This window comes from Lutra lutra, chromosome 1 (genome assembly GCF_902655055.1).
Source record: "Lutra lutra chromosome 1, mLutLut1.2, whole genome shotgun sequence".
NCBI lineage: Eukaryota > Metazoa > Chordata > Mammalia > Carnivora > Mustelidae > Lutra > Lutra lutra.
The window spans coordinates 58,146,677-58,156,142 of NC_062278.1; the positions used below are offsets into that span (position 1 = coordinate 58,146,677).

At 36.2% G+C, this 9,466-nt stretch overlaps 1 pseudogene; it reads right to left on the reverse strand.

Moving 5' to 3' along the window:
- Positions 1-9,072: 9,072 nt before the first annotated feature.
- On the reverse strand, positions 9,073-9,189 carry LOC125089791 (uncharacterized; annotated as a pseudogene).
- Between the last annotated feature and the right edge of the window lie 277 nt (positions 9,190-9,466).

The following is a 9,466-nucleotide window of genomic DNA, read 5'->3' on the forward strand; positions in this document are numbered from 1 at the left end:
CTTCCTCCTCTCTCTCTGCCTGCCTCTCTGCCTACTTGTGATTTCTCTCTGTCAAATAAATAAATAAAATCTTTAAAAAAAAAAAAAAAGAATTTTTCCTTTCCTTTGATAGTGTCTGTGTTTTCCCTACCTGTAAATTAATTAATTTTTGCCATTTGCTTTCTGAATAGGTACAAGAAGGTGATTTTAATGACTTTTGAATCTAATTGATCTGTTTATTATAAATAGAGAAGAAAAATTTAATTATAGATATATTAGTCAGGGTTCTTCTGAGAAACAGAAGCAATAGGATGTATATAGGAAGAGATAAAAAGAGAGGGGAGAGAGAGAGATTTAAGGAACTGGCTCATGTGATTAATTTGAAATCTGCAGTGTGGGCTGACAGGCTGGAAAAGCTGATGTGACAGTTCAGGTCCAAAGACCATCTGCCATGGAATTCCTTCTTGCTAGACGAAGGTCAGTATTTGGTTATATTTAGGCCTTCAACTGATTGGATGAGTCCCACCCATATTACAGAGAGCAGTCTGCTTTACTCAACTCACTGATTTAAATGTTAGTCTCATTTCAAAATACCTTCTGGAAACACACAGGATATTGTTTGGCCAAACATCTGGTCACTGTAGTCTAGCCAAATTGACACATAAAGTTAGCTATCACTATGGGAATGTATCCATTGAAGTCTTCCACAGTTTTGTTTTTTTTGTTTGTTTGTTCTTTTTTTTAAAGATTTTTTATTTATTTATTTGACAGACAGAGATCATAAGTAGGCGGTGAGGCAGGCAGGTGGAGGGGGGAGGCAGGCTCCCTACTGAGCAGAAAGCCTGATGTGAGGCTTGATCCCAGGACCCTGAGATTATGACCTGAGCTGAAGGCAGAGGCTTAACCCACTGAGCCACCCAGGCGCCCCAAGGTCTTCCACAGTTTGAATTTCTTTGTCAGGAAAGTGGTTCTTCATTTTTCTTCTTTCCTTTCTCTAGACTGTTTGTTTTGTTTTGTTGTTAAAGATTTTATTTATTTATTTGACAGACAGAGATCACAAGTAGGCAGAGAGGCAGGCAGAGAGAGAGGGGGAAGCAGGTTCCCCACTGAGCAGAGAGCCCGATGTGGGGCTCAATCCCAGGACCCTGGGATCATGACCTCAGCCAAAGGCAGAGGCTTTAACCCACTGAGCCACCCAGGCGCCCCCTCCAGACTGTTTTAATTGTAATTTTATGTTTCATATTATTAGCACATAGGAAGCTATAATTCGGGTTTTTGTTTTATGAAATTTCCACTGCCTTGTCACTGTCACTGTTTTTTTTGGGGGGGTGAGGGTGGAAGTTGGGTTTTTGTTTTGTTTTGTTTTGTTTTGTCTTGTTTCTTCACTTTACACATTGTATTAATTGAATAAGAACTTGCCCAGGTCTAAGAGAAACAGATTTAACTTTTAACCTTATCTAGGTACTTTCAACTACTTTATTTAAGTAGTTGGGTTTTGCAGAAATATGCTACTTAAAGTGCAGTCTGTGAATCATTGAGTAACACTGATTTAGACCTCTGATGCTGACACTTAGAGTGAAGATTTTAAGACTTGGCATCTAATTATCCTTATTTGTTTAGTTACATGATATTTCTGAAATCCTATTTCATAGAAGTATTTGTTAATAGTAATGATTATTTATAGGTTAGATTATGACAGCATTTAATTAAACTGATTTGGAACCTTGTAAGGGTGCTAAGAAATATTTTATGTTTAAAGTATAATCACTAGAAAATATCTGGCAATTATTCTAATTGCTTAGGTAAGTGGTCACTTTGGTAAACATTAACAAGCCTCTTACTTAGCAATGTGTCTTTATTATTTAGGATAAAATGATTTTCAGGTGTATATTTTAACATTATGTGAGAGTCAGTGATTTTATTTGTTGAAATTCTTAAATACTTTAATACTTCTGTCCAAAGTTAGAAGTTAGACACAATATGCAAAACAAAAGTTAATTAAAATGGTTTATTACTCGTCTCATTCAAAATATTCATGCTAGCACCTTCCTTTGGGTAGCAAATAAAATTATAAATTCTGGACCTCCCCTTCCATATCATTACAGATATATTTAAACTAATTAATGATTAGTTTTTAGTAATTACTTCTTAACATTATTCAGTTCAACAACCTGCCTAGCCACGAACAGTGGCTCATCCATACCCTTCCTCAGATATAGTGGGATAAATGATCTAATATATCTAAAATGTTTATTTTATTTTATAGATAATATTATGCTCCTGTGGTGTTTTTAACATAATCCTCACAACAATATGACAAAGTCTGATTATTGCTTTTTTAATAAAGTTTAAAACTAAGGCTTAGACAACTAGGTTGAACACTACTGAGTAAGTATTAAAATTCACATTTTATAAAAACTAAAACTTGGTGACAACTGGAATTGGCATTCAGAGACACATCTGGGTGATTCCACAGCTTGTGATTCTGCCAATACTCTTGATGCCTTTATCCATAAAATATTGAATGTGGCCATCTATAGGCTTAATGCAATCAAAGAAGAAGCCTCACTTTGGGTAATAGTCTTTGGCTTCTAAATCTTGGCTAAAATGGAAAACCTTGCAAAACTTCATGCATAAGAGCCACATCCAAGGAAACATATTGGGTTTTCCCAAAAGAAAAAGATTGCATTATGGAAGTTAGTTACATCCTGAAACAGATGGTCTCGTGATAGTTTTGTCATAAGTTTCTGTTTAATCATAGTTTTTGAACCTAATTATGTTGCCTAATTATGTATTTCATCCACATTTATACAACTAGAATTACCTATGTAACTCCTTATTTTTCTAATACAGAAAACTAATGGTATTTTACTATTTGATTGGCTTGGAATTTGAATGCTATTATATTGCTCCATTAAATGAAGGAAAATTTCAGGAAGAAGAGAAAAGTAAGAAATTTTGGTAATAATAGTTCACTTCCTTGAGGCTATACAGTCCAGAAATCCTATTTGGAAAATACTTATATAATGGCATTGTTGAGGATTGCCTCATGAATGTTAACTCCTCTCAACCTCTAGATTAAACCTTTATCCACCTGAGTATCCAGAGAAAGATGCAAGCCTAGGAAAGAAAAAGAGAGAGAGAGAAATAGAGAGATAAAAAGAGATAGACAGAAACAGAGACAGAGGGAGGGAGAGAGAGAGAGAGAGGGAGGTAGATTGAGATCATGGTACCCATCTGATGAGTAGTGCTGGCTATGTACTGTGCTGAACTTAGGTGGGTAATGAGGATGTGGGGTGATGCATAACAACCATTTGGAAGAGGCTATTCTGCACATTAATCAGTTGTCTTCATGGTTCATAGTGATTGCTAAGAAAAAAGACCTACATTAAGAGGGTTAATGGGACGAGCTATAGTCTTGTGACTATAATTGATATTCATCATCTGCCTTATCCATCACTCAGATTTCACTCCCCCAAATCCACATCAATTGATCGAAGTTATTTGCCTGGTGAAGAAATCCAAACTTTTATTGCTGATCCTTGATTGCCTTGACCTTGTCGGATTGCATTGATATGATTGCCCATTTACTTTTATTACTGGAAAAAAGAAAAAAAATACCTCAATGAATCTACTTACTTCCAGAAGTACTCTTCCTTGCCTCTATTATGGAAGAAGAATACTAACTTATTTGTAAATAAATATATATTTCTCATATGTATGTATGTATCTGTATCACATATGTATTTCACATCTACACAAAGGTACATAAATATGTATGCATTAGTCAGTATATATATTATATGTATCATCATATATATGATATGTATAAGATATCTCTACTGAACACACACATGCACACACACAAGACAGGAAGTTTTACTTTGGTCTATTTCTCCCCCTATGTAAAACTAATGAACAAGTGTACTTCTCTACTTCCTGCGAGGAATTTCCCTGCAGCTGTCCTTAGAGCATCTGTCTACCTACAAGTGAAATTAAATGAAATAGCAGTCTGTTTTATTCACACCACCATATAGAGATGAACCAGGGCAGAGTTGTATTATTCTCCATCTATTGCTTGGAGATGCCTCACTACCACCCCTACTACCCCTACCCCTTGAAGCCTTATGTGTAAGCTGAAGGTGGTATTGTAATATAATAATGGTGGATGGCATGGATGCTTTGGGCCAACTATCCATGTAATTTTACTTTTGGCTTCTGAACTTGCACAGGTTCCATGCCAAATGTGTCATTTCTAGCATATGACAGGTTGGTGATACTCCTGCTCAACAATGTGAGTTGGAAGATATGACAATACCAGCTCACTGTGAAGAACTCCATTTGGAGTCTCTTGACATCTCAGTCAGTTGCTGAGGCTCTGCTATGCCCCAAGAACATAACAGGACCAGATATTCAAGTACTATAAAAAAAAAAAAAATTAAACCCAAACTTCCAAGAGTCTATGCTGCAAATTTCAGGATTTGCTAGATACTCTGCAAGTCATCCTTTTCTGTGATTAGGTGCCTCTAGCTCAATTGAATCTACTGGGTTATTTGGTAGGACTGCTTGTACTGCAGGCTGATGCTGAGCATTCTCTTGCTCTGGGCTCCACCTAAATCTGGAGACCTGGTAAGTCACAGAGTAAGAATCAAAACACTGGTCCTAAGTTATCTCTAAATCCAGAGATATACCAGGAACTGCTGTTTTAGTCATAGGGATACAGGGTGTGTCTATGGAGAGAACATCCTCCATATCTTTAAAACCTTAAAAATTCACTGATATTCTAGGCTCTGAATATTTTGGAGGTGTATTATCTACCAGCTGGACACACAACATATCTTTCTAGGGTGTTGAGATTTGTTGTCACTCAGTGCTCTCCAAGCCTAATTAACATATCATCATCAGAATAGTGAACAAATGTGATTTTCTGAAGACTGTCAGGACAGTTGAGGTCCTTGCAGATCGTATGTCACAAACAGGAGAAAACTCAATATGGCCCTGGGACATGACAATGAACTGTAAAGTCACTTGTAAAAACAAACTCCTTTACTCCTCTTTACTTACCAAGGTAGGAGGGAATGCACTTGCCATATCAACAGTTACATACCAAGTTACTGTGCTATATTGATCTGCTTCAGTAAAGATATCACGTCTTATATACAGCAACTGTTATTGGGCTACCATTTATTAAGTCTACGGTCTACCCTTATCTTCTGTGATCTATCTGGTTTCTGCCACCCAGAGAAACTGGTAGATACCAGAAATCTTAACCCATGCACACCTTAATGCCTTGAGAGAGAACTGATCTTTGAAATTTACCCAAAATAGAATATTGATTGCAATTTATGATTTTAGGTGGGCCCAACATTTTACTCAGCCCTTCCTACAATAATGATTCTTACTCTAAAAGTCAGAGTGAATTCATGAACCTACTAGGCTTTCCATAAAGGAACCTGGGCTAGGACTCCATTTACAATGGCTTTCATAAACTCCATTCTTACTGAGGGCTTTGATAGTCTCTCTGGTCTGGATATTTTTCTTTTTACAGTGTGTACCTACTTTGACAAATGACTGCAGGTTTTACTGAGGGGAAATATTTGGGGAGTATTCATCATATAAATTTGTGGTGGCATTACAAGGTCCTACTCAAGGAGACCTGGCCTCCCCTCAAATTGATGGGCTGTGTATATGACAACCAGGTCAGATCAGGAAACAGGGATCAGATTCTGAGGGATCAGACTTTTCCATTGCAGTGTATGAAAGAAAATCCTTACCTTCAACCCCTAAATAATCTGAAACAAATAAACATAAATAAAAACTGAATTTATAAAACATATATATACATATATAAACATAAAACTGATATATATTTATTTATTAAACATATATATAAACATAATGAATTTGTTAAACATATATATGAACATATATATGAATTTAGAAGGCACTGTGTCTCCAAACAATAATTTTATATAGGATTTGAGAAGCATAGAATTCAGGGATCAGCTATCATCCAGCCAAGGAAGCGTTTAGGGATTTGTTGGGTTTTAGCTGTGAAGGCACAACCACCAGAGCAGTCTATATTGTCTGGCTTTAAGAAGCATGGGCTGCTACTGACTGGCTGAATTCAGAGGCACAAGTACTGAGGCAAAGCTGTCACTGATCAGTTGGGATGGGTTTTAACTGGCTATAACAGTAACCATTCATGGTGGGGCTATAACTGGAAGAATCAATGTTTTTCTTGATTGAAATTTCAGAATGGAACTGCGTTCTCAAGTAGCTGACAATAACCTTTTGCTCATCACATCTTGATCTTTTTTTTTCTGTATATATAAGCTAATGTATACACTAGTTGTCCATTTCTTTGCCTCTATGAACAACATTAGCCATTGTTACAGAACCTATGGCCAAGATAGCCTGGTAATCTTTGTGTCCAATATGGTAATTACATCCACTTTGCTTCTGCTATTCTGTAATCTTAGCATCCAGTTGACTCTAGTGTATTCAGTTCCATGGTAGCGCTTGTTACTGTCAAACTTGGCCTGTAGAGAATAGTCACTGCCAGATTCTTAGGGATGCTAGTGACTTCCCTCACCAAGGAATTCCTCAAAGCCTTAATGAAAGGAGTTTCCTTTCACCCTCTTAAGGAATGTAGTCAAGTGGTAGTTCATATTTGCACAAAACTCTTTGTACATGCTTACATTTCTGAATGCTTTGTCAGGGTAGTCCAAAATCTCTGCATTATTAAGACAATTGTCATTTCCAAGCTTCAAGAAACCCTTATCAGGACTATATCAGGCCAAACTCCTGGAATGCTAAGTCCTGAATCATAAGCAAGTGATCTCATGTCTGTAAATTCTCTCCTACCAGCTTTATGGTCCACACCCACCCTGGTCCAGTACAGTCAACTCTGCTTTCCCATGTGTTCTGCTAGTTTCTGCAGGTGCATTTTAGTCAGGTTCTGCAGTGCTTTTGGTAAATAAGCAGAGACTAAATTTTCCTTCTTAAAAGCTGTTGAGCAATGGCACCCATTCATTGGACTGGAGGTAAAGAGGAAAGGCAGGGGAGGGTCTTGGGGAAAATGAACAGCATGTTGTAAGACAGTTCAAGAGGTAAAATCCTTGCACAGTCTTTAGGACAGACAACTCTAGCAAGGAGGGGAAATTTCTTCTTTGTATCCATAGGGTTTAGCTTCTGTGAGGTTCAAGAATATGAGGCCCATACACTCAAATGCATCTATGCAAAGTCTGAATGGTTTCTTCTTTTTTGTGAAGTTTTTGGCTTTAGGGAAGAAATCGTTTGACATTTGTGAAAGTAGGGAACTAGAGATGTTTAAAATGAATACAACAGCACAGGTTAGAGGTATGTAAGATTGGGTGCATGAAGAGAAGAGAATATTATTGATAATAGAAATTTTTGGAAAGTGTAAGAAATAAGTGCTTAAATCATAAAGTAAAAGATGTATTTTAACAAAATGAACAAACACTCTTTCTTTCAAGGAAGTAGGGAAATAAAAACAAACAAAGAAGCCTTTGTCAGCATTAAGGGCTGAAGAACAAGGAAGATCAAAAAGTTGGACCCAGAAGGTCTGGATTATCTCAACCAGGATGACACTTAGCACTATAAAGAGAGAATATAGGATGAGGGACTTGAGTAGTATGCAAAACCTTTGGAATATATGATCTAAGTAATATGATAGGGAGACATTAAGTCATGGAGTCATAAATCCATTATTCAGCCTACTACAGATAAATACACCAAATGTTAATGAGGTTGCAAAAATAATTTGTTGTGAGTTTTACACAATGATCTGTGACCTAGATCAGTGTGTTTATGAAGTGAAATTTAAGAAAATAATGGAAGAATATAATTCAATGAAAAGAGACAAGCCATATGAGCATATCAGCTATTCAATTAATGATTGATACATTTTATTATTTCCATAGATTTTGAAAAGATGTTTATTAAAATTTGACATTCATTCTTGATTAAAGTGGGAATTCAAAACCCACCACACACACAATAAAGTGGGAATTCAAAGCCCACCACACACACACACACACACTCACACACCCCAGAAGCCCAGCATCATGCTTAATGGCAAGGCATTAAGGAGGTGGGGGAATAAATAGCATTCTCATCAAAAGTTAAAAATAAGACAAGAATGTCCTTTGTCACAACCATTATTTATGATTGCTCAAGTGAAGCCAAACAACACAAATCAGGTAGAGTAAAGAAGAGGCATTCAGTTGAAAATCAGACAAAATATTTGTAGATGACATATTTGTTTTCCTGGAAAAATCCAGAGAGTTAATTAGAGCATTATTATAAGTGTTGAGAAATTTTAATAAGGTGTGTGAGTACAAGATTATTATTAAAATACTCTTTCGGGGCGCCTGGGTGGCTCAGTGGGTTAAGCCGCTGCCTTCGGCTCAGGTCATGATCTCAGGGTCCTGGGATCGAGTCCCGCATCGGGCTCTCTGCTCAGCAGGGAGCCTGCTTCCCTTCCTCTCTCTCTGCCTGCCTCTCTGCCTACTTGTGATCTCTGTCTGTCAAATAAATAAATAAAATCTTTAAAAAAAATACTCTTTCATATTTATAAACAAAAGAAACCGTTTGAAAATCTAATGAAGGAAAGACTTTGTTAGCATTGTATACTTTAAATACCTAGGAATATACTTAATATAATGTGATAGATCTATATGAAGAAAATATTTAAAACACAAAGTGTTGCATATTTCAAACATATAAAAATAAGCAAAATAATGGATGGATCTCTATACACTCATCATCCAATCACAGCAATATTGTTTCATGTATATTCCTATCCATATCATCTTATACCATTCCAGAAATGAATGATTTTATCGACAAAATTTCTGTTGATTTTTCTTGAAGTACACAATTATCCTTTAATTATTCATAATATCTTGATATCACAAAATATCCAATTGTCCGTCATGATATTCGATTTTTATATGAATAAAGTCATATGTATGTATGTGTATGTGTGTGTGTGTGTGTGTGTGTGTGTGTGTGTGTGTATAGGTATTTGTATACAGATGGTTCAGGTATATATATATATTTTTTTTTTTCAATGTGGAACACTTCATGAATTTGCGTGTCATCCTTGCGCATCCTTGAACAGGGGCCAAGCTAATCTTCTCTTTATCGTTCCAATTTTACTATATGTGCTGCCAAAGTGAGCACGGTACAGGTATATTTGTTGAGGCAACTAAAAATTGTATTATTTGTCCTGTGTAGTTTCACATAGTGTAGTTTGACTTACTCCTCTGAAGTCTCTCTTTCCTATAAATCAGATCTATAGCCTTGATCTTATTTGCGCTCATTTTTTTTTTTTTAGCAAGAATATAGGTTATGTAATGTCTGGTTGTCTCTATTCTTGTAGTTAACATGTCATGCTCAATGACTAGGTTCATTCATTTAATAGGAATTCCAAAATGGTGATGTTCTAAGTCTGACATTA